At 38.3% G+C, this 25,869-nt stretch overlaps 1 long non-coding RNA gene across 1 annotated transcript in view; it reads left to right on the top strand.

The window, feature by feature from the left end:
* LOC122813349 overlaps positions 1-20,803 on the top strand; it is a 292,537-nt gene extending 271,734 nt beyond the window's left edge. The window contains exon 4 of the long non-coding RNA XR_006366667.1: positions 20,514-20,803. This is a non-coding gene — a long non-coding RNA (uncharacterized LOC122813349). The remainder of the gene's footprint in view (positions 1-20,513) is intronic.
* The last annotated feature ends 5,066 nt before the right edge of the window (positions 20,804-25,869 follow it).

Raw genomic sequence — 25,869 nt, 5'->3', positions numbered from 1 at the left:
AGCTGCTTGATAATTTGGGTAGGTGGAAGGTGCCCTGAAGCTTTGGAAGCTGGCTGGCTGTTATACCCCTGGCAGGTTATAACCCATATACAGTGGATATAAAAAGTTTATACACCCCTGTTAAAATGCCAGGTTTTTGTGATATAAAAAATGAGACTACAATAAATCATTTCAAAACTTTTTTCATCTTTAATGTGACCTATAACCTGTATGATTCAATTGAAAAACAAACAAATCTGTTAGGGGAAAAATATAAAAAATAAGAAACGTACAATAAGCTGGTTGCATAAGTGTGCACAGCCTTAAGCTAATACTTTTGTTGAACCACCTTTTGATTTAATTACAGCATTCAGTCTTCTTGGGTAGGAGTCTATCAGCATGGCACATCTTGACTTGGCAATATTTGCCTACTCTTCCTTGCAAAAGCGCTCCAAATCTGTAAAATTCCGAGGGCATCTCTTGTGCACAGCCCTCTTCAGGTTAACCCACAAATTTTCTATTGGATTTAGGTCTGGGCTTTGGCTGGGCCATTCCAAAACTTTAATTTTCTCCTGGCAAAGCCATTCTTTTGTTGATTTGGGTGTATTCTTGGGGTCATTGTCAGGCTGAAAGGTGAAATTCCTCTTCATCTTCAGCTTTCTAGCAGACGCCTGAAGGTTTTGGGCCAAAAGTGACTGGTATTTGGAATTGTTAATAATTCCCTCCACCTAGACTAAAGCCCCAGTTCCAGCTGAAGAAAAGCTACCCCAAAGCATAATACTGCCACCATCATGGTTCACCATGGGGATGGTGTTCTTTTGGTGACACGAAGTGTTGTTTTTGTGCCAAACGTACCTTTTGGAATTGTGGCCAAAAAGTTTGAGCTTGGTCTCTTCAGACCATAACACATTTTCCCACATGCTTTTGGGAGACTTGATATATTGTTTTGCAAATTTTAGCTGGGCCTGGATGTTCTTCTGTGTAAGAAAAGGCTTCCGTCTTGCAACCCTACCCCATAGCCCAGACTTATGGAGAATACGGGAGATTGTTGTCACATGTAGTACATAATCAGTACTTGCCAGAAATTCCTGTGGCTCCTTCAGTGTTGCTGTAGGTCTCTTAGCAGGCTCCCTGACCAGTTTTCATTTTGTATTTTCATCAATTTTGGAGGGACGTCCAGTTCTTTGCAATGTCAGTGTTGTCCCATGTTTTCTCCACTTTTTGATGATTGTCTTCACTGTGTTCCATGGTATATTTAATACTGTGAAAATTTTTTGTACCCTTCTCCTGACTGATACCTTTCAACAATGAAATCCCTTTGATGCTTTGTAAACTCTCTGCGAACCATGGCTTTTGCTGTAGCAGGCAACTGAGTAAATGTCAGGAAAATCCTACTAGGACAGCTGAACTTTATTTGGGGTTATCAGAGTCTCTTTAATTGATGGCAGGTGTGTATCCAAGAAGACTGAATGCTGTAATTAAATCAAAAGGTGCTTCAGCAAAGTATTTGTTTAAGGGTGCACACACTTATGCAACCATTTTATTGTAAGTTTTTTATTTTTTATATTTTCCCCCTAACAGATTTGTTTGTTTTTTAATTGAATTGTACAGGATATAGGTCACATTAAAATGGGAAAGTTTTGAAATGATTTATTGTGGTCTCATTTTTTTATATCACAAAAACCTGGCATTTTAATAGATGTGTGTAAACTTTTTATATCCACTGTAGCTAAGGCTACTGCAGCAGTGATCATTCAAACATCTACTGTTATGGCAAGTTCAGCTTATACAACTGTACGTTCTGCTGATGTGTGTGAGTTTTACATTCTATATATTTATGACATAAGCAAACATGCACTTATATAAAATAAAACAAACAATTTTTAACATGTTCATAGTTACAAACATTATACACTACATATATTTTACTGTATAAGTATCATCAATCCAGCATTCCATAAATTGCTCAGTTCTTGTCTTCCCTTAAACCTCAGTCCTCCTCCAAACATTGTTCTGCATGTATTATTCCCACAATTTCCATTTTTTCTATGTAATTTGCTCTTAACCTTTTCTAAAGATCCCACTTCCAGCCCTTGTATCTCTGTTGCAATATTTACTACTGCAAATATGGTTGGTTTAGATTTTGATTTCCATCTTCTAGTAATTGCTTTTTTTGTCAGTCACCAGAATTAACCTTAACAAGGTCTTACTGTGTCTAGGCAATTCAGATCTTGTATCCCAGGTCAAAAAATAATGTCCTTAGATACACCCATTTGCTCATCCAATATTTCTGACAGAGTACTCTGTAAGAATTTTTTTAACTCTTCCAGCTCATTACACTTCCAAAACACATGTTCCCAGTTACCTCTTTCTTCCCCATCACACCTCCATAATTTGCTCTCTACGAGGAAAAATTATTTGGAGTCTGCTTAAGATATAAAAATACCTATGCAGATATTTCCAAGCAAAAATCCTGAATCTTTTAGACTTTATTGCAGATTTAGGAGCCATACACGTATCTTCCCATTGTTTCCTTGTGAATTGCTTATCCAGTCTCTCTTCCCAATCATTTCTAAACTCCAATAAAATAAAAAAGGTACTAGTAGGCAGACAGTGTGTAATGAATATAAAACTTTAATAAAACAAAACAAACTGATAAGTGCTTTCATACTCATACATAGTACTTCATCAGATCTAAGTTAATCAAGTAATTCTCTCTTTTTAAGAGGAGGGATGTTAGGACTCACACTGAGTGTATTGAAATTAAGTGGATGACAATTTTGCAAGCAGCAAAATATACCTGTAAAGCCTGTATTAATGTTACGTGGCTTGATGCATTCATTAGCCTATAAAAAGAGAGAATTGTCTGATTAACTTAGATCTGATGAAGTACTATGTGTGAGTATGAAAGTGCTTATCTGTTTGTTTTGTTTTATTAAAGTTTTTATATTCATTACGCACTGTCTGCCTACCAGTACCATCTTTATTTTATTTGAATATCTCCTCTACAACTAGTTTTGCTCTTTCTTTCTTTGCATTTCTAAACTCCTATAGCCAGATTTAGATCCAATAATCCACACAAAAAAAAAAAAAATGGCAAAAAGCACCAAACTTTCACTAAAACCAAGTTCTGGAACTGCGCTGCTGGTGGTATCTTTTCTGAGTAACTTGGACTTGGATTTCTAAACTCCTCTAATTGATTCCTGCAGTTATTGTGCAATATTTTATATGGTCTACTAATTATCCCCTTTTAACAGTAGAGTCTGTTATAGAGTCAACTAAAATCTCCACCAGAGCAGGTCTTTCACTTAGGATTCCCCTGTCGCTTTTCTCTTTGCCTGCACTCTAATATCAATCCCTGATAAGGAATGCAGTTTGTAGCCTGTAGTCATAGGTTCATAGGTTCATAGGTTGGTACTAGGCTATCGGCCCTAGGGCCTATGCAAGCCTACCCATAACAATTCCCAATTCCCTGGATATTTCTTCCCACAATATTTACTTCTCTGGGCCCCTGTCTAACAGGGCGACTGACATGATTCCTGGGGTGAATTTCCTATCTCCCATCCAATCATCGAGGATCCTTTTGAAGAGGGCCAATGAGGTGCTCTGCCTGGCATGTATAGGCAGTCTATTCCAGAGTATGGGGAGTCTCTGGGTCAGGAATCTATCCCTCCAGCATGTTTTGTTCATTGTGAATACAAGGTTTAGATCCCTGGAGCATGTGGCTCTGAGGGATTGGGATTTCTTTAAGTGGAGTATGTCCAACAGCTCAGGGTTTGACATGGCCTTGTATGTTAAGCAGAGATCGCCTCTGAGTAGACGATATGCCACAGAGTATAGCTGGAGTTTTTTTAGATTGTCAGCATATGGCATCTGCTTTAGGCCTGTGATTCTTTTAGTGAGGTACTTCTTTGGCCTTTCTAGCTGTTGCAGATGTCTTCTGAGGTACATACCAAATGGGGCATTATACTCCATAATGGGTCTAATGAGGGATGAGTACAGAGTGACAATGACCTCCTTTTTTCTGGATGAAAAGCCCTTAGTGATGAGGTGTGCCACATAGAAGGAATTCCTGACTGTTGTGGTGATGTGGTTATCGAAAGTGAGACCACTGTCAACCTGTGTCCCTAAGTCTGTCATCACACTTTCGATATTTAGCGTCCTGCCACCTATGTGGTAATTCATGGGTACATGTTTTTTTTCCAAAGGGGATAACTATACATTTCTTGGCATTAAGCTTGAGCCCATGGCTCTGGCACCAGGCATCTGTTTCTCTAAGACCTTTTTGTAGAATATCCATATAATTTGGGGATTCAATAAGGGCTCCCCATTTGCAGTCATCTGCAAACTTTGTTAGCCAGAGTCCCTTAGTGTTGGCCTGTACTTCAGAGAAGTAGATGCCAAACAAGAGTGGTCCCAGGACTGAACCCTGAGGTACTCCACTTGTCACTTGTCTGGAGCTGGATTTGGAGTCAGCTACTTTTACAGTCTGGGTTCTGTGAGTAAGTTTATCTATGATTCCAGAGTGGGGGATGGTGTTGAAGGCCTTGGCGAGGTCCAGATAGGCTGTGTGGACCACCTTACCCTCGTCCACAGCTCTGGAGACTGATTCGAAGATGTCAGTCAGATTCAGGAGACAAGATCGGCCCTTCACAAACCCAAACTGGGTGGGGTCCAGTGTTTGAAGGTTGCCAATGTCTTTGTTTATAAGTTCCATGCTCTTGCAGATCAGGCTTGTCAGACTGATGGGACGGTAGTTCCCAGGATCCAAGGCGGATCCTCCCTTGTGGAGCAGGATAACTGTAGCTGTGCGCCACTCAGTGGGCATGAAGCCTGAGGTGAGGCTATGATTAAACATGACACTTAGGTGAGGTGCCAGTTCATTTTGTAGTTCATGTAGTACACAGCCTGGGATGTCATCTGGTCCCATGGATGCTGTATTCTTAGCTTTGGAGAGTGCGGTTTCTACCTGTGTGGCCGTGATTATCGGAATTTGGCAATCTTTTGGTATTGAGATGAGCCCTTTAGTCCAAATATCTTTTCGGCCTCTTCCCATTCTGTTACCTTTCCTTTTCTAGTTATTTACTACCAATACCTTGGTTCCTTTGCCAGTTTTTTTCTAGTAAATTCCAGCCTATCTTCTGTATATATTATGTTCTATAGATGTTTCTAAGCTTAACAGGCTATAACTACTATATGGTGTATGGAATGCTGTCATCATCTGCTAAGTTATATATCCCTGATATATTTTTACTGTTAGTTCAACAAAATGTATGTAATTTCTCCACAGGCGTCTGCCCAATCAGACATTCCCAGTAATCAAGGGCTAATGAATTAATTAATAATTGAGAAGGAAAGATATTCAAATGGCAAATTAATACAATGAAAAAGTCTGCTTACTTCAATCTCCAGCTAGTACAGGAAGAAAAAATTGTTGTCTTTGATATCTGCTATGGTTGCATTGTTTGTCTTAAGATTACTACTTACCTATATCCTGTGTTATTTGACATCAATGCATAACACACACACACACATATATATATATATATATATATATATATATATATATATATATATATATATACAGTTATGTTGTAATATAGTTTTTATTTGTGACATTTATTAATGTAAAAATAAAAATTAATGAAAAAAATTACTACTTGATTCAGATAGAAATACAAATGTCTGTGGGAATTTTTTTTTTGTATTATTATTTTTCATTTGTTGTTTGGATAAATACACTGGATGACTTGAAAGCACACCTAGCTAACTAACTTGCTCAGAGTCACCCAGTAGGCAAAAGCAGGGTAAGGGAGTCTAACCCTGGACTACAGGACTAAGCTCATTTAGCAATTGTGCAGCTCACAACCTAACCATACATTAATACACTCCAAGAATATGTATGGATAATACTTGTAGTAATTTAGTAATTGCAGTCACCAGCTTACTGAACCACTTCTGGAGTGATTTGTGATCCATTACATTGATTTTGTTTTACACTGTGCAAACATAATGCCTGTGCTGTAGAAGCAACATGGTTGCACTTGAAGGCTCCACCTCTTGCATACATCCCAGCTAAAGGTTAATTGAATTACTGGCACACATTTCTGCAAAACATTGTTCAATGTGGCTGTTGCTTAGCTCAAAGAACAATTATGTCAGGCTTGTTGTATTTCATGGGTATATGCCTCCCTTATGTGAGTCAAATCCTGAACCAACTAATCCCTAATAAATCTGAACCAGGAAAAGGGTAAATATGCATACAAGCAAAATATTATGTAGCAGTGAGGCAAAAGATAGAAATGTGATCTCCAGTCCAAAGTGAGGCTAAAGAAAACCCTTGTACATAGTGTGAATAGTCTCTATTTTGACACAACCTGAGTTTCATGGTAAATATTGTATGTCTGTCTTTGAAGGACCAATTCATGTAGTACTCAGACCATCATTGCTGTTTGTTTTTCTTTACTTTTGTATCTCTGTACTGTTTCTTCTGTCTTTTGTAACTTCCTGGGCTGAGCCTCAAATCTGTCATTTGTGATCTTTGCCATATCCTTGTAAACAAAAATAAATACAACTAAATCACAAACAGGCTATTAAAAATAATAATAATAATCATAATAATAATAATCTGATTTTGCATCTATTTCGACACTGTTTTTGGTTGAGGTAGTTTTTATCAGTTATGAAGTTGTTAAGAAATCTGCAATATTTTCATTCTTGTGAAGTATAATGCAATGTAATGAAAAAAAGCAGTTACGAAGTGTAAGATTCAGATGAGCTAAGGAAAAATAATAATTCAGAAAACAATCAAGAGAATGTTTTATATGAAGTAAGAAATAGTGGCTATGGAAAATAAAAGAAAAATATGTTCAGGAAAAGTCAGATAAGAAAAACTGAAAAGGCGATATAAGTACTGTGAAGATATGTGAAGGCTGGCAGCCTAGCCAGATAGAATTTTTTAGATAATTCTGTCATTTGTAAATATTAATATAAGCCACATGCTTGTTCTCTTTATTAAATGTTGAACTTCAAAAATGTAACCACATTGCACTCTGCTGGAGGAAAGCTGATAAGTCAAGCATTGTATAATTCTTTGATCTCAAACTCAGAGCCGAGATGTCTGGATGAAGGAATTCATGCTTTTGTTTTGAGACCAGAGTTAATTGCTTGAATTTGCATGTATAATGTCTTTTATTGCTGTAGTTTCCTGACCAGGTGCAAGATCAAAAGGGCTGCTAAACTGAGTTTCTGTTAGCCTGGGAACCAGAGAAAAAAATGATGTAATCTAAAATGAGTCAGTAGTACTGTGTTATCAATTTAAGGACAGAAAGACTCAGGGCATTTTGCATTTGCTTCAGAACATCCAGCATCACCAGCACTGCTTTGCTCTGTATGTAAGTTTATTTTAGAACTGTGTTTTAAATATAGCTAGGAAATAGGAAGAATAGACTAGTTGTTTTTTTTGTACTGATGCCAGAACTATTTAATTGTATTATTTTAAGCATTTTCCTGTGATGTCCGAACTCTTGACTAGCACTGTGTAGTAAGAAGTATTGTCTTGTGTTCTTATTATTTATTATTAAATATTTTAAAACTTTCAACTGTGGCTGTTTTATGTAGAGAAATTTAAGCTTTAGAGTACATTGCATGTATATAGTGATACTGTCCAAGCCACTCCAAATAAGCCTTGCTGTTCATTCAGACTTACCAGTTGGATAATAATATTGCACAGTAATAATTGGACACCCTTTGATAAGGGCCTTATTAGTAGCTGATATTAGTGGTGGGTGGTGGTGATTGCTACGTTAAAGCCTGGACAGAAGGGGCATAGCTGGAGAACCTGTGCCAGCCTTCCCCAGGAGTGTCTGTGTGTTTGTATATAACTCATGTCCCAAAGTGTGTGTGTGTGTGTGTGTGTGTGTGTGTGTGTGTGTGTGTGTGTGTGTGTGCGTGCGTGCGTGCATGTGTGCGTGCGTGCGTGTGTGTGTGTGTGTGTGCTACTTGGGCAGGGATACGAAGCACTGGTTGGACAGAGAGGGTGCTGGAGGTTTTAGACTGACCACTAGGCTGAGATCTGGACCCTATAGCTGTGCCAGTGGGGAGTCTTATTGGGGATCTGGAGAGAAAGGGAGAAACCAGCCCCAGACTGACTGTGATCTCTGTGTGCTCTTAATGGAAATTGTACTTTACTGTGTGTGTATTTGTTATCCTCCACTATGTGGACGCCCCTCACTGGTGATAGTGGTGAGGATTGAGGTTCCTTGATTGCTGGACCAGTGCACGGACATTACAAGTACGTCTTCATAGTGGAATATTAAAGCAATGTAATTTTCTTTGAACATTATATCCCTAATTCTTCTTGTACTGCCAATAACACACATAGATATGTATACTTTGCAGATGACAAATTTGCTGAGGTAGAAATAAAAGCATGCAATGCACTTTAACATCGAACATGCATTGTGGTAAAGGTAATATCATTAAGAGTTCAAGCCATTTAAAAAAAAAAAAAAGAGTTCAAGCCAAATCAGCCAGCCAAAACCTTGACTACATCCCACATTTTATTTATTTAAGATTTGTTTACCAGGAAATTCTGACTGTGACACAGCCCATTTTCACTGGTGGCCCGAGAAGAAATGTTCCAGATGAATGATTTTGGAATGCAGGAGGAAACCGGAGCACCCAGAGGAAACCCATGCAAACACAGGGAAGACATACAGAATCTGCACAGAAGGCACCCCAGCTGAGAATCGAACCAGAGACCCTCTTTCTGTGAGGCAATAATACTAACCACTATACCACTGCACCATCCACAAATGTCCTGATTTCAGTTAACAGCCCAGGCATGTGATGGAGCTGCCAAGGAGGATGGGCATGCCTGTCCTGAGGGAGATGAATTGTGATGATGTGGGAGCATCATTCATCAAGCCCTGGCTGAGGGTGAGGCTCAGACTGATTGTCCAGCTGGATGTGGAGAATGCCAGAAGAGGCTTGACTCTCCAAGTGTCTAGCAAAGGCATGTCTTCTGAGACCACACTTTACTGTGCATCAAGTGTACAAAATTAATGTCAGCATCCAGAGGGTGGGGCTTTAGAAAAAGCCTGGTGTGAATAATATATGTTAAGCCGCAGGCACCCATTCTGCTCCATCTCAGGCCAATGCTCTCCATTTCCCCTTACCATTCTGCTGTATGGTCCCACCTGGGGATAGTTTAGGGTAAATAAACACTATAAAATGGCAAGTGTAACAAATACTCAAAGAAAATCTTTTTTTTTTTTTTTTTTGTGCATCACAGATTTATTCTTCGCTTTCGTCAAATATAACTGACTTATTCAGAATAACATCATAAAAACACAGTCATTTTTATAGAACATAAACCAATGAAAACATCTTAAAACTATTACATGCTTAATAATCAATTAAAAAGCTTTAATTTATTTTGTGTTAAAGACAAATATACATAAAAATCACAGCTTTATAAAAGCAATTGAGTCACCTAAATATTTTACTCATATAATTTCCTGCCTTTTGTTTCTAAGAAAACATTTGATGTTTATAATATCATTTAATCCCAGATGTTGGTCTACTCCTAACTTTAACTGCCACAAAGTTTCTTGTGGATCAATTTTATTTTTATAATTATCCTCCTGCAAATCTCTTGGTAGTGATTCCAAAACTGAAAAAAAAATGTATATATCCTTTGCATTCTTTTGTATGTTAATATCCTTTATTATATCATTTTGTAATAAGGTTTTAAAATTAAAACTATTCTTATACCCAAAGTTGGGACTTCTTCCTACAACGTCCAATAATTCTGTAGTTCCTTCTAAAATACTCCTAGTATCACTAATAATTGTTCTAATAGCCTGACTATCCACTGTAATATCTAAATTACAAACAGTATTTCTATCTACCAACAAAATAGAGAGAGCTCCTTCTTTAAGGGATTTAAAAGAATGCTTCAAAATGTGGGGAAACATAGTGTTCCTCTTAGATTTAATCTCTTCTAGAATAATTAACAAAATGTCTTTCCTGTACCCTCTTTACACAAATAAAGAGGCAATAAAACCTATTTCTTGAACAAAAGCTTCATCATTAGTAGTCATCCTGAATGCCCTTATGTATTGCCCCCTAAGTGTGTTTTTTTCCATGAATGCAGGATGATAGCTTCTATCTTCTTCTTCTTCTTTCGGCTTTTTCCCGGTTAGGGGTCGACACAGCGGATCACCTTGTCCGCACATTGAATGGCAGTGGAGTTTTACGGTGTCGAGTTGCCAGCCCGGCGCCCAACCTTCCACAGAAGGCACACTCACACGCACACCTAGGGCCAATTTAGAGTGTCCAATCCACCTGCAGCATGTCTTTGGGATGTGGGAGGAAACCGGAGCACCTGGAGGAAACCCACGCGACCACAGGGAGGACATGCAGACTCCGCACAGAAGGCACCCCAGCCGAGGATTGAACCGGAGAACCTCTTGCTGTGAGGCAGCAATGCTAACCACTGCACCACCGTGGCCGCCCCTAGGATGATAGCTTCTATAATGTATATAATTATAAAAAATATTCTTCTTCTTAATATTACTGTCAAAATATTTTTGTTCTCTATTCCAAGTTAAGGTAACATCAAGAAACATCACTTATGTTCCAGTTTAACCTACTGTGAACTTTAAAAATTCAGGTTTCTGATTCAATTTTTCTACTACCTCCCTACAATCATCCTTAGAGTCTTCTATGACAAAAAAGATCATCAACAAATCTATCATAACAGATAATTTTATGTTCTTCTTTTACTGGGGTTAAAACTATATACTCCCACCAACCTAAGACAATATTAACAAAAGTTGGGGCAGCAGATTAACCCATCACTACCCCTTTTATTTGCTTATAAAACTTCTTGCTGAAAATAAAAAAAAAATATTTCTAATAAACTACAATAAAAACTAATGGCCTGATTGGGGAACCTTGTAAACTTATTTAAATACTGTCTGGTATATTACACCCCTTTTTCATGTGGTACAGAGTTAAGTTCTTTTCAGGCTCAAATTGTATTCAGTTTTAAAAATCCTAAATGTATCTAAAAAATGCCAGGAATCTTTTGTAAAAGAACTAAATGTCTGTATGATGGGTTAAGTATGGCATCCAAGTAAAGAGGTATCCCTTCCGTGGCATAATTAGAAGCAGATGCAATAGACCTAAAGGGTGGGTTCCTTGGGCTTTTGTGAATTTTAGGTATCCCAAACAGTACACCTATTATTGGATTCTTCTATAAAGAGAGACTTATACAGTTCTAAATCTAACATTCCTTCCATCAAACTTTCATAAAAAAAGTTTCTATTTTATTAAAACATTTATGTATTACAACACTAGATTTCAAGGAATATTCATTTTCATCACATAATATTCTCTCCATGCTAGAAATGTACACGTTTTGTCCATAACCACGAGACCCCCACCCTTATTTGCTTTCATAAACCTCAGCTTTTTATTACTGCTAAGATTTTTCAAGGCAGAGTTCTCTACATTATTAATATTAAAATAACAACTTTCACTTTTATGTCTCGGTACACTTCTAATCTTTTTTCCACATGTCTAAACAAACACTATAAGAGTATTATTTAATACAGGATTAAGAACTAAGGTCTTCTAAATTTTGAACAAGTCAAACTTACATCTTTTAAAGCAAACTTAAAATTTTATTTTCTCGTAAACTGTTTTAAAGTCAATAATGTCAGAGACACCGGCTCTATGAGTAGGAATGGAATTTAATCCTAACTCGAGCACTCTAACATGCTCATCCTTCAGTTCAATATTAGTTAAATTAAATATTCTACTAGAAGCATTCACTAAGTGTCCGTTGAAGACTCTGATCTCTTTAGCCCTCTGGTTCTGTTTCTCTGATAAGTCTGTTGTCATTCTGTTCGCCCCAAAAAAGGAGCTTTTGGTTTAGCTCCTAAATTCTCCCAATTCTCTTTATTATTAGACAGATATAATGGTAATTCAGGAAAATCCGCCATTACATTCTCCTTCGCTTTACTGATTTTATTTGCTTGAACAGGGGCCTTCTCCATGATGACATCAAGATGCACACTTCTAAGGGGGTGGGAGGGTTCTTTTCAGACACTTTTAAATTATCTCATAGATCTTTTCTAGGATTTTGAAAGGGAGCATGTCTATTAGGATAAAAAACAGTATTATTGTTCCTTTTTAATGACAAATCATAATGAGAATAAAAAATATTATTCTCATAAGCTGTAGTGTCATTCTTATCATTGTATCCTTCTCCCCAACAGGTGAGGGAGCCCCCCCCCGATCTACTTTAACAACATACCTTTTCAGATTGGTCTCTACCATGATTGTTGATTTTAGTGCACCATCTTTTTTATTTACTTTATTTATAATTTGTTTAATGAAGAAGATCACTGACCACAAGTGACCAATTTCAGTCAGAAAATCAGAACTGTATTTAGGGAGAAGCAGGAAGAGTATAATGAAAATACACATCTATCAAATACCATTAACAGCTAATACAATTGTAAGAGTATCTACAGTTGTATTATACACTATTTACAAAAATCGAGACAAGTCTTGTAGATTGTAATGTCTGTGTGATAATTAAAACTGTGTGTTGTCTAACTGGGAATGATAGGGTGGCTATGTGGAGTGTAGGATGTCAAATAGAAGATGTGAGTAGACTGAAAGTGAAGTTATATTAAGCAAAGATTATATGTGTGAGAAGTGAAGACTGATGCAATAGAACTTGTCGTATCAGGGACAGTAAGAGTGTTACTAGTAAGAGAAAGAGAGTGATGTATTAGGTTACGTGATATGGCTTGATGACAGGCAATGACACATTTGGCTGCTGAAAGGAGGTGGGCCTTTAGCTGAGTTCTAAATTTTGGGTAAGATGAGGTATTTTTATTTGTGAGATAATATTTTCCCAAAGCAGAGCTACAGCTAGCTCATCTAAGGCACTGTGTCACAGTCCCTGATCTGGTATACCACCCTCCTCAGTTATTCAAGTAAACGGCACATAAAAAATGGTCTGATCCAGTAGTCTGGTGCTACAAGCCCCCTCATCTTTTTAGTTGGAGAGCCAAAAAGAATGTCAGTTGCTCTGTAGGAAGCCTATAACAAACAGCTTGCTATGTTTTTTTACCACACTCAAAACACTAAAGAGCTAAAGTGCATTTCTTATTTATTTCAGAAGTACAGGTATGGAAAAAAAGAATGTGGGAACTGTACTTTCTGATCACATGTCTTAACACCTTGCACTCGGGGAAGCTGCCAACTCACTGCATCCTTTCTATGCTTCTGCCCCAGAGAATTGGACCTATTATAGAGAAGGATTAATCTGAACAATGGAGTTTAGTTTTGGGGGATTGCAGTTTGGGGCAGGGTAGTTGTGGTGTCTGAGACTGTAACAGGAAAATTGCTTAATTAGTTTAGCTGGTAGGGGAGAGAAGGTCTGGTTGTCTAGGAGTTTAAATAGTTGGGATCCTAGGAGAAGGTCAAACCTTTGTTGAACAGGTAACCATTTTCCTTTTTTCAGTGTTTTACAGTGATGTTCATTTTATGGGACTAGGTAATAAGTCTACAAATTTTATTGGTTACTATTTGAATTTGTGTGGGGTTTGTTTTTGATGCTGAGGCTAAGAGGTGTTAGTCATATTCAAGTTAGGAGAGCAGAATGCCTGTACCTATGGCTGTCCTGAAGGTTTTAGTAAGAATGTGGGAGAATGTACTGGCCCAAAATAGGAGAGTTAACCTTTTTTCCTTGTGTAGTAAAGGTAGAGGGAAAAGTTAAGGAAGTGGTCAATCCAAATGCAAAGGTATTTAAATGAGGTAGAATTTTCTATGTGAGTTTTGTTGTACTCATAGAAATGCAAACTCTGGTGCCAAAAATCATAGTTTTGGTTTTATTTTAGGTTGTGATGGAGCCTTTTGTTTGACATCCCATAGATTAGGGCTAGGAAATCTGCTTGCACCTCTGTGTGGAGGTTGGGTCCTGTGTTTGCGCAACATAGTATCATATCATCTGCAAACAGAAGGACTGGTAGGTCAGGCAATTCAAGGGGAAGTTTATTTATAAAGATGAAAATAGCAGAGAAGTAAGTATTGAACCTTTTTGGAAAGCTGGCTGATTTGGGAAATCAAGATATCAATTGTGACAGAGAAATGGTGATTTGTGAGATTGTTTTGAAACCAAAGAAGGGAAATGGGACTTATGCCTACAATAGGGGATGGAGAAGGATGTTGTGGTCAATGAGTTTGCAGGGTTTTGTAAGGGCAATAAAGATGATGTCAGTGTGGTGGCCTCTCTCCATAGCTAGATGTATTTCATTGCCTAGGGCAGTGATTGTGCTATAGCCAGACTAGAAGCTATGTTGTTTAAGGGACACAACATTGTAGGTAGTGGTAGAATGGGTGAGTTGAACATAAATATTTTTTTTCAGTTTGCCTAGAGTGGGAAGGATAGAGATTGTTCTGTATTGGGAAGTTCTGATGGGGTTAGATTGCACTGTAATTTGTATATACTGTTCTGTTCTTTTCTTAACCATTTTTATTGTATTGGCTTGGTTGCAAGCACTTTAATAAACTTGCATTTGAATTTAATAGGAAGCAGACAATGACACTATATTACAAATTTTCTTTACAGCACACTGTAGAACTGTAAGGCCTGCTCTTTTATGTAAGAGTTTCTCTTTATTGTTCAAATGCTGTCAACCGATATTACATCTCATTTGCTTGATGACAAAAGGAAACAATAAGCCCGTCTTCTCTGCCCTTCAAGTGAATTCAACATTTTACTTTGCTTCTATTCCTCCCTCCCTTCACTTTTTCTCCACGTGTCCAATGTTCACCTGAACACCTCTGCAGATTTCTTCTCTACTACCCTTTCTGGTAATCCATTCCAAGGGTCCACAACCTTTTCCAAGAAGGGAATTAATTCTCAGATAGAGTGTTGTTGATCCCCACAATCTGTTGCCTGTGTCCTTTCTCCCTGTTTTGTCTTTCCATTTCAGTCTATTTACAGAAACCTGACATAATCTTTACCACCTGTATTATTCTCACAACTACATTTTCTGCCTTCTAGTGAAACAGTTTAAAACATTTAATTTCTACTTGTGTTGTTTCCCAGCCATTCTATATACAATTGCAGATGGTTTTAGAGTCCCTTTAACAGTCTGAGTTCTCTCTCTCGCTCTCTCTCTCCTTTAATGGTGTCCAGAACTGCCCACAGTTCTAAATGTAATATATCACCTTACTGAGACTGTCAGAGTGTGAGCAGTATCTCTACTTTTGAAGGTTTTCCTAGCAAGGATACAATCTATCATTCTGGGGGCTGCTGCAAGCAGCACTCCCAGATCCTGTTCCCACTCTGTTGCCTTCAGTTTCACTCCCCCTAATGATATTTCACAACTGGGATGGTATTGACCAGTTCAGTTCTTTGCATTTGTCAGCATTGAACCTCAACTGGCACCTTTCTGCCAACATGGCTAGCCTTTTTAAATCCTTGCTTAGACTCTACTACTGTATCTAATATTGTGCCATCAGCGAACAGGATGATCCTTGCTTAGACTCTACTACTGCACCTAATGAGCCATCAGAGAACAGGATGATCCTTGCTTAGACTTTACTACTGCACCTAATGTTGTGCCGTCAGAGAACAGGATGATCCTTGCTTAGACTTTACTACTGCACCTAATGTTGTGCCGTCAGAGAACAGGATGATCCTTGCTTAGACTTTACTACTGCACCTAATGTTGTGCCGTCAGAGAACAGGATGATCCTTGCTTAGACTTTACTACTGCACCTAATGTTGTGCTGTCAGAGAACAGGATGATCCTTGCTTAGACTTTACTACTGCACCTAATGTTGTGCTGTCAGAGAACAGGATGATCCTTGCTTAGACTTTACTACTGTACCTAATGTTGTGCTGTCAGAGAACAGGATGATCCTTGCTTAGACTTTACTACTGCACCTAATGTTGTGCCGTCAGAGAACAGGATGATTCTGTTCTTTTCCCTCATTAAATATGTTTGAAATGGACACATTAAACATAGCTGCGGACCAGGAGTGACCCACATAGTACTCTACAAGTCATTTTTCTTATTGCTGACATTATGTCTCTCTCCACAATCCTTTGTTGTCTATATTTGAACCATGCAGCCATCCAATTTCTTACTCTTAATCCTTCTTCCACCTTTGCAATTTTCCTAGTAGCCAGTTATGAGGGATTGTGTTAAAAGCTTTAGCGAAATACAGGTAGATGGTGTCCCTCTCACCATAGCCCTCTGAGTTTAACCCTTGAACCATACAGCAATCTAATGTCTTTACCTTAATCATAGTTCCTAACTTTGCATCTTTTTAGTAGCCGCTTGACGCTTGTACAGGATTTTTTTAAAGGCCCTGGTGAAATTCAGGTAGACCATGTTAAACAGTACTCATTGTCAAGCTCTGTTGTAATCCAGTAATAAAACTTGATCATGTTTGGCTGACATTTTCTGAGCCCAGCACAGGTTTGTTGTCCGGGAAATTTTTGTCCTCTAGGAAAGTAACTTGCCTTTTTCTCTGGATTTCCTTCATAACTTTCCCTGTCACTGTTGATAGGCCAACATATTGATCTCTGTAAGTTCTGCACTACTGTGCTCAGTGTATGCTTCGTTTAACTTTACATCTCCGAACCTAAAGAATATAATTGTGTATCTTACCCATGTACAGTAACCTCAACAGGATGCTATGATAATGTTCTCAGAAAATCTAAGTAAGCTGATCATTTGAAATTCTGAAAATCCAAACCAAATAGACAGTTATTTTAGTAAACATTGCTGTATAACAGACAAGCTATCCTGCTGCTAGCCTTACCTAAGAACAAAGGTTTAATTTATTTAATAATGAATTTGTAGAGACAATCTAATGCTGATTACTCAAAATTCATCTAAGCCAGATTAGCATCTCCATTCATTTCTGGTAACGAAATATGCATGGATCACCGTCTACCCTGTCTCCTACCTGAAATATAGCAAATTCTGGTAAAATATTTTGTAAATATGATGATTGTATAAATATGTAATTATTCAGTAATGCAGATTCTGATAGTACTAATGCAACACTTAACCTGTCTGCTTTGCTCATTTCCTTGTTTTCTGGGTAAACTCCACATTCTACTCAACCAACAGCTTTTTTAATGGTATCTGACCCCCTTAATAATTGGGCTATTTTGTTTCATGCATTCTTGTATTCTGTTAGTGTGCCTCATTGCAATTCTTTTACAGACAGGCTGCTCCTCTCAACCACCATTCCATACTTCGATTATTGCAAAAATCATATCAGTTTGCAGTAGGAAAAATACTATTAGTTTACATGACTTTTTGTGAAGCACAGAATAAATACACACATTTTAATATAGTAAGTTTAGGGCTAAAAAAATCAGCCACTGAATTTATGTTACAGACTAACACGATGGTACCTGCTATCACCACATGATCAGGACGGTAATATAATACTGCTCAGAATTACTGCATCTACTATCACTCAGGTTCATCAGCTGACTTTGTTTTGCTTTGCTTGCTGTATAACAGTATTTAACACATGTCCAAGACATAGGCAGTGAACAGTCTCTGTAGTATTTATTTATTATACTAGAAAGAATTTTCATTACATTTTCCTTGGGCATTCCTTAATATTTTTAAGCACTATTTTTCATGGCTGCTAACCTTCAAGGCTCCTCCAAGCAGACTCTGCCCTTTCATTCCTCCATAATGCATGTCTCCAGATCAGGAGCTAGAGCCATCAAGAGGGGCCCTCATTCATGCAGCCATGAGGGTGTTTTTTGTCCAGCATCCCAGCAAAGGCAGCATATTTTGGATAGACCTTATCCCATTCCCTAGGTGGGAGACATGTAACCCACATGACCGCAAGGACCACTGTGCTCTCCCCATCGAGGGAGCCACGGAGCTACTGCTAAAGTGGCTTGGTGGCAGAATGCCAGCCCCCAGGCCATCCCTTTCAGTGCCACTCCTCTTCTGAGGGATTGCAGCATTGGACAGCCTCAGTCGGTCCTACTCCCTCCCAGGACAGGCTTTTCCATCCTACACATACTAGTTCCAGTAAGCATCTGGCCAACTAACTGAACTTGGGTAATCTGGATCACAGTCAGGATTGTATTCCTCTCTGCCAATGGAGTCCATAAGGTATTATTATGGTGCTAGCTTGCTTTCACATATTTTTATAATATTACATTATGTGTTTCAGTACCTGACATTTAGTACATTACTATGGCAATGACTCCTACCAAGAAGACATAGTCTGCGTGCAATGGAAAACTTATTTTGGTTTTGACAATACACTCTACCTGACATATACAATGTGATATTTAGCTTAACGTTTTTTGCCTGAATGCAAATTCCTGTTTTTTTTTTTCCTTGATTAAATTTGACCGTAGCATGTCTGCAGAGCATTAGGTAGGTGTAGCTGGGAATTCTGAATAGAATACATTGTTTTGACTGATTAATTAGCTTACTGATTGAACAACTACATGAGCCCCTTAAAGCAGTTCTGTTTATTTTACAGGGGATACTCAGACTAACATAAAACCATAATAGCAGATCAACAAGAGCATAAACAAGTAGCTCAAAAACTGCAAGTAATACAAAGTCACCAATTCTGTAAAGTGACCTGTTTAGCAAGGTTCAAATTTTCTCACCTTGTGAATGCAGAGTGCATATCAGACAGCATATGTCTTGCAATAGGTGGGCATCCTGTCTAAATCGTTTTTCTGCCTTATCTCCACTGCTTGCTATAAAGGTTTATGGATCCCCATAACCCTGAATGGTTCAAAGTGGGTACTGAAGATGATGATTGTAATTTGCACATCCACCCTCTATCTGCATAGATTTTTGCTGGGTATGCTCTGGTTTACTTCTACATCCTAAACTCATGCTACAGGTGAGGTGATCATCCACAGAATTAGAGATCCTTACTAACTTTACAGTCAAGGAGACAATCAAGAGCCTCAGCCACATCACCCAGTACTGGTGGGAGAGTAACAATCTTCTCCATTAAGCAGATTTTCCCCCACATATCCCAGATGAAAAATTAGCTGCCCTTGCATATCAAGTAAAATCCTTCCTTAGCAACCATTAAAGCCAGTCTGGGTGACTATTGGGTGATTGCAAATCTTTAGGTTATGTAGAGAAAATCTACTTAATGAGTGACATTGTTAGTCTCACACTAGTATTCACTGCTGTGGATGAAATTCTCAACTGTCTCCTTGAGTACCAGCTGAGAAAAAAAATGAATCTCGTCAACTCTGTTGGTGGTGACATCTATTTAAGGGGTCACTATAAGAACATACCTCTCAACTTCCTAGAGCAAGAAATCTGGAAAAAGCCATAAATAAAAGTGGGAAAAAGACCCTGAAATAGGGACAATTTTAAATATTTGTCTTAGAAATTTGATAGAGTAAGAGGTTTTGCATTAGCATGAATTTTGTGAAGGGTATTGAAGTCTGAAACTCAAATGTATGTCATTATTCCCTAACTTCATTCTTTAATGATTTGCTGCTAATTTGCAGAAAACCTAAATTTTATGAAAAAAGGACCAAAAAAATGAGGCAAGAATCTGGACATTTTGTAAGAGTCAGCCAAGACTGGAAACATTGAATGGGATACACACAGACACATACACACATACACGTTTGCATGTATGTATACATCGTACACAATATATATAGAGACACACACACACACACACACACACACACACACACACACACACACACACACACACACATGCACGCACTCACTTCAAGTAAAGCAGTTAATGACTCATGGCTGGTTGTTTTGTCTATAATATATCCTTGTTTTATGACAGATAAATTCATTGCCTTCCTCAATTCTTCCTGAATACAGCATCACAGCTGTTGTATTGTTTCTATTTCCTGCTATGCGCCATATTATTTTAAACTGTGTTTTCCAAGAGACAGAGCTTTGTCCTCATATAAACCCTGATATCAGGGTTATGTGTTCATATGTAATAACAGTAGTCCTAGACTGGTTGACATTACTTTGTTCTTTGGCATATCCCAGAAGTTATTGTATTTCATGTGAACATATTCATGATACACACTAGTATACCCCAAACTGAGGTTATTACATAATATAAACATTTCAATCTGCTGTATAATAATACACATTAACACATTCACTTTTTGTGCTACACTGCATCCTAAAGCTTCCACTTAAAGTTTCCACTTGCACCTTCAGTGTAAATATGAAATGAAAACACAGATTACAGTAGTAAATTAAAACCACTCTCCTTCTGTAACGAGCAAATTCCATCACCTGCTTTATACTTTATGTATTTGGATTAACAAGTGTGCTACTCTGTCCTTATTCAGTATTAATTTCAGTGTTTGAGTTCAAGTACTTTGCATGTAAAATAGAAACTTATACGTACAATAGCTATGAAAAATAAATTATATAATTATCAAAATAGAAATTAACTGTTAAATGTGCTTTAAAATTAAACAGATTCTTGTCCACTGTTGAGATAGCCCTTCCTAAATGATGTCCACATAATCCTGAACTGGACAAAGTGGTACTGAAGATGAACGATTGCAGGTTAAAAACCAGGAAGACAGGGAATTCTACGGAAGCGGCACAACATAAGCCTATTATCATCAGCCATACAACTTGTGCATCTGCAGCCTGAATATGGAGTACAGACCACAGTGAACTGCAAGGAAAATGTCTTCTCCCGCACTGTAACTGTCAGTTAGCTCTTCAGTTTTCCACTGTTCTAAATAAACCACCTCACATGGGTGTCATGACTATGGGTTTAGCACTTTATGTCTCTATTTCTGGATGTGCAAAAATGCTTTCTTATACTAACTGTGTCTCTTACCACATTTCCCTGTTCCTTCTTTCCCTTAGGCTACTCAGAATAATTTTCTAAAACTTTTTCTCAATCTGGCCTTTTTGTGGATCCTACATCATTTTTGTAGACCTGTCCTCCACTGGCTATACCATGTCTATGTCACTGCTGACCTGAGCTGCCCAAAAAGCACAGCACTCAATATAGGAATCATCAGTTATCTTCATATCAGGATAAGTTCTATTAATTTCTATTGATGATGGTTCTAACTATGCCCTCTTGAGTCTTCCCTGGCACCCAAAAGTCATCCTCCTTACTGCTGCTTCAGTGGTCACTTGATGCAGAAAAAAAGTCTCTTGACAGTACAGAACTGCATTGTTGACTTAATTGCTCCATTTTCTTATATGTCAAATATAGAACAAATGCAAGTTTATTTTAGAGCAATTCTTACCATCCATAAGAAATGTACTGTATGTTATCCAGTTTCAGATGTGAATGAATCCAGTTAACATTTTCATCTGCAATGATCTCTTCAGGAAAGCTAGTCTTTACATATATCAATCTTTTCATGAAAAAAAAAAACAAAAAAAAATGCTTTTTTGTATTGATTTTGAAATATGATTTGTGTGTTTAGACAGTGATCTCTTTTTCTCTTGCCTCCAGATGCTACTCTGATTGCACTTTGCTGACTCATTAGAAATGCATATATATTTGTCATAATCGTCCTCTCACTGCTTTCATTGTGGCTGCGCATATTACTTTTCTTTTAATCAGTCTGTTTCTGTAGCATCTGATGCAGCCTGTATACTATTGTTATTACACTTCTGCTTTGCATGTCTTAATGTTTCTTTCAACGGTCTGCTGAGATGATCATTGGTTCACAGGTATATATATATATATATATATATATATATATGTGTGTGTGTGTGTGTGTATATATATTAGTCTAACAACCACCATGACCATTATAAGGCTAGCTATGCAATCCAACCCAATTGTGTCCCATTGTATCATGGGCATTTATTAGGAGGGAAGTATGCTAGTTAGGAAACCTGTAGAGGTTATGTGGGGAAGTATGTTAGTTTGGGCATTACTGTCTGTCTCTGTCTATCAGAGACATGGGGACTGGACTTGGAGCAAATTTCCGATTTCCCATCCATTGGTCAAAGTTACACTTAAATAGGGATAGGAATAGACTCTGCTTCACGTGGATGGGGAGCATCTTCCAGAGCATGGGGATCCTCTGAGGCACATATCTGTCTCACCAACATGTCTTATTTATGTCACAAGCAAAATTTCAATCCTTGGATCTAGTGGTTCTGATGCTGTTCATTTTGTGGATGTACAAAAGGTCCGTGAGATCTGGATATGAAGATGCCTTGTATGTCAGGTACAGATCACCTCTTTGTAACCTGTAGAAGACAGAATATAAAGATAGGGCTTTAAGGCGATCCATACAGGACAATATGTTTATACCCTGGTTTCTCCTGGAACCTTTGTGAGCATTTCAACTATTGCATATGTCTGGTCAGGTACATGCTAAAGGGGGGCATTATACTCAATGACGTGTCTGATAAGGGCCAAATAAAGTGGCACTATGACTTTCTTGGACCTGGATGCCATGCCCTTACTGATAAGCTGGGTAACATGAAATTATTTTCTTACTACATTGGCTACATGTTGGTCAATGGCCAGATTACTGTTTAGATATTTTCCCAGGTCCCTGACTACTGGGTCAACTCTTAGGAGTATCTTATCAATGGAGTAATTATCCAGGGTGGCAGTTTTCCCAAGAGGCACTATAATGCATTTATTGGCATTAAGTTTTAACCTGTGACTTTGGCAGCAGTCATTTGTCTGTGTTAGGCTCTCTTGTAAGATGTTTGGGTCATGGGGGAATCTATGATAGCTCCCTAGTTGCAGTCATCTGTGAACTTGGTCAGTCAAAGTCTCTTGAGATTAGCCTTTACCTCTGAGAACTAAATGTCAAATAAGAGCAGTCCCAGCACCAAGTTCTGAGGTAGCCTGCTGGTGACCAGTCTCTTAGTGGAGATGCTATCACTAATTCTGACTTTCTGAGTCCTGTCTGTGAGCCACCTGGCAATCCAATGAGTTATGTTGGGGTTTATGCCCAGTTCGCTGAGTTTGTCAACTATACTTGAGTGGGGTATTGTAATGAATGCCTTAGCCAGGTCCAAGTAGGTGGTATGCACCATTTCCCCCCTCATCCATTGCCTTGGTGATCTTCTCAAAGAAGTCCACCAAGTTTAGTAGGCATGACCTTCCCCCTAACAAAGCCAAACTGGGTTGGGTGCAGTGTTTAAAGGTTGCCTATGTCTTTGTTGATCATTTCCTTGATAATTTGTTCCATATTGAACTACTCAGAGAAACAGGTCTGTAGTTTCCAGGATTGGTTGATGGTCTACCATTATGAAGTGGGATAACTGTTGCAGTCCTCCATTCTCTTGGTACAATGCCCGTTTTGAGGCTTTAGTTGAAAAGTGAGTCAATTAGTCCTGATATTGATGTTTCAAGCTATTTAGGTGGCATCTCTGGTATTGTCAGGGCCCACTAAGGGTGTGTTTGTGGCCTTAGTGAGCACTGCCAGTACCTGTTCCCTGTTAATGGGGGCATTATAGGTTCATAGGTTGGTACTAGGCTATTGGTCCTAGGGCCTATACAGTAGGTATTTCATGGGGGAGGTGGGGGATGAAGTTTGAGCTGAATTTGTCAGCCAGCAAATTTGCTATGTCATTCTGCTCAGGGATGGTGGCACCACTGACCACCAGTATGGTACACTGATGTGTGCTGCCTTTGAGGTTTCAGACAGCGCTACAGAAGGCCTTTTGATTGTCTTTAGCCTTTGAGACTATCATGACCTTGTTGGACTTAATTAATTCTCTTAGTTTCCTGTTTAGTTTAATTACAGAGCTCCTATCATTATAGGAGTAGCCCTTTTTGATTTTAACCATAACTTTTTTACTTTTGTTATATACTCTATTAAGGTTAGGATTCCACCAGTGTGGTTTGTTTTTAAAGTTTTCTTTGGAATAACTTCTAGTAGTACAGCAGCATCTGTACAGCCATTTACATGGTTGTACAGGGTCTCTGTGAACAATTCAACAACAATTCACAGTTGCTGTGAACTTAGGGTTAGGAGGGGCATTCAGTTTTGGAAAGCTATCATGTAACTGTTATAGGGTTTGCATTTTTTTTAAGGAAACAGCTTTGTGGTCTGACCTCACCAGTGATGATGTGACACTGGGGGTGGGGGGGGGGGGATTGCAGCATTCTCCCATATTAGAGAGTACCAGGTCCAGTATGTTTGAACCTCTTGTGGGTGTGCACACTATCTGTCAAGGGTATTTATGTTAATAATGTCCAGGAATCGTTGTGCCTGCACGTATGAGGCAGTGTATTTTTCCCATTCTATAGAGGGGTACTTAAAGTCTCCCATGAATATGGTATTTGGTTTAATGGTGACTGCCTCTAGTAGGTCTAGGTATGAGCTGTGGGATTCTAAGGACTTAGAGAGTGACCTATAGCTTGCTAGGATATGGTGTGGCACTTAGTCTATGAATATTTGTACATGGATAAATTCCAGGGCATCATACTGTTTAACCAACATAAAGTTATGCTTGTTGGTAATAAAGATTGAGTCCTCTCCACCTTTTGTCTCTGTCTGTACAACTAATAGTCTAAATGATGTGAGCACCCAAAAGGCATTTAAATTTTTGTTTTCCATAATTAGCACTTTATATTCATTTATAATACATCTGAGTAGTCACACTTTTAGAGTACTCATTCTTTCTTGCCGAAATGTTTACAAAGCATTTTTTCTTATCCTTGTATATCTTTGTAGAAGTAATGTCCTTTCTCTTGCAGTGTACACCATTTATATCTGTCCCCTTGCTGTCCTACTAATTCTATACATGTCTGCAGTGTAATGACAACATGTCCAATATAATTTGAGCATCCAGGAGTGAGTAAACCCACACAGACCATGGGTGCAAAGTCAAATCAGGTAAGTACTTGACCTCATCATAACACATCTGTATGCAAATACAGTGTATGGCAGAGGTCTGCTTATTTTACACCTCTTTATATTCTCTATATTCAGCTACATACTGCCTCCAATGCATGCATAGGCATTGTAAGAAGAAGGCAGTGCCATGTTGTCCAACTGTTTAAGTGGTCATGGTCCCACCTGGACCTCCAAAACATCCTTTCTTGGCTTAGTGAATCACTGTCTGGCAATACTATGTCTTGCAGTGTCTCACTGCCATCCCAGTGGGGTGATCTGTTGTATTAAAGATTTTAATATATAATTTTACTTTCCATGGTTTGTCTGTATTGTCCTACTTCTTAATGTGCAAGGATATAAATAATTTTTGTTATGAAACAGGGTAGTGAGAGGTTACACTACAGATGCATGCAGCCCAACACATTACTAAACATGCAGTAGAATTAAATGTTTGTTGTCAGCTGACTATTCATTTATCGTGATCGGGCAAATAACCATGTACATTCAGTGTAAAGAGGTACTTCATTTACTATGGTTGCGGGTCATCTGATGCCTTACTTAACATGGCTGTTGTAATCACAGGGCAGGCTGCTGTGTATACTCAGCACCAACACAGGACTTCATTAATTGTGCTTACAAAGTAATTGGGTGTAGAGCAGTAGACTGTTAATTTACCATCATTACAGGGGACAAAGAGTAGAGTAGCATATACCTGTGGTCAGCAGGTACTTTGGTTACAGTGGTTTCAGGGCTCCTTATATATGGCATTATATGTTCAGTGTCAATTGGGTCTTCGTCTGCCATCTTAGCAGTGGTCAGTGGGAAGAGTACTGTTTGCCACGTGCCATCACCTTTTCATTTTCTGTGGTTACAGGTGTTATCATGCAGAAGATTATATTCAGAATAAGCAAGCTCATCAATAACTCTAGACACAAGAGTCCTTATATATAGCGATGAACACTTATTGTTAGCAGACTCTATTTTTTTAT

The sequence above is a fragment of the Protopterus annectens genome, chromosome 10.part0, assembly GCF_019279795.1.
Source record: "Protopterus annectens isolate FY-2018-M chromosome 10.part0, PAN1.0, whole genome shotgun sequence".
Classification (NCBI taxonomy): Eukaryota; Metazoa; Chordata; order Ceratodontiformes; family Protopteridae; genus Protopterus; species Protopterus annectens.
The sequence above is the reverse complement of the archived record's forward strand: the minus strand, read 5'-3'. Positions and strand labels throughout refer to the sequence as shown.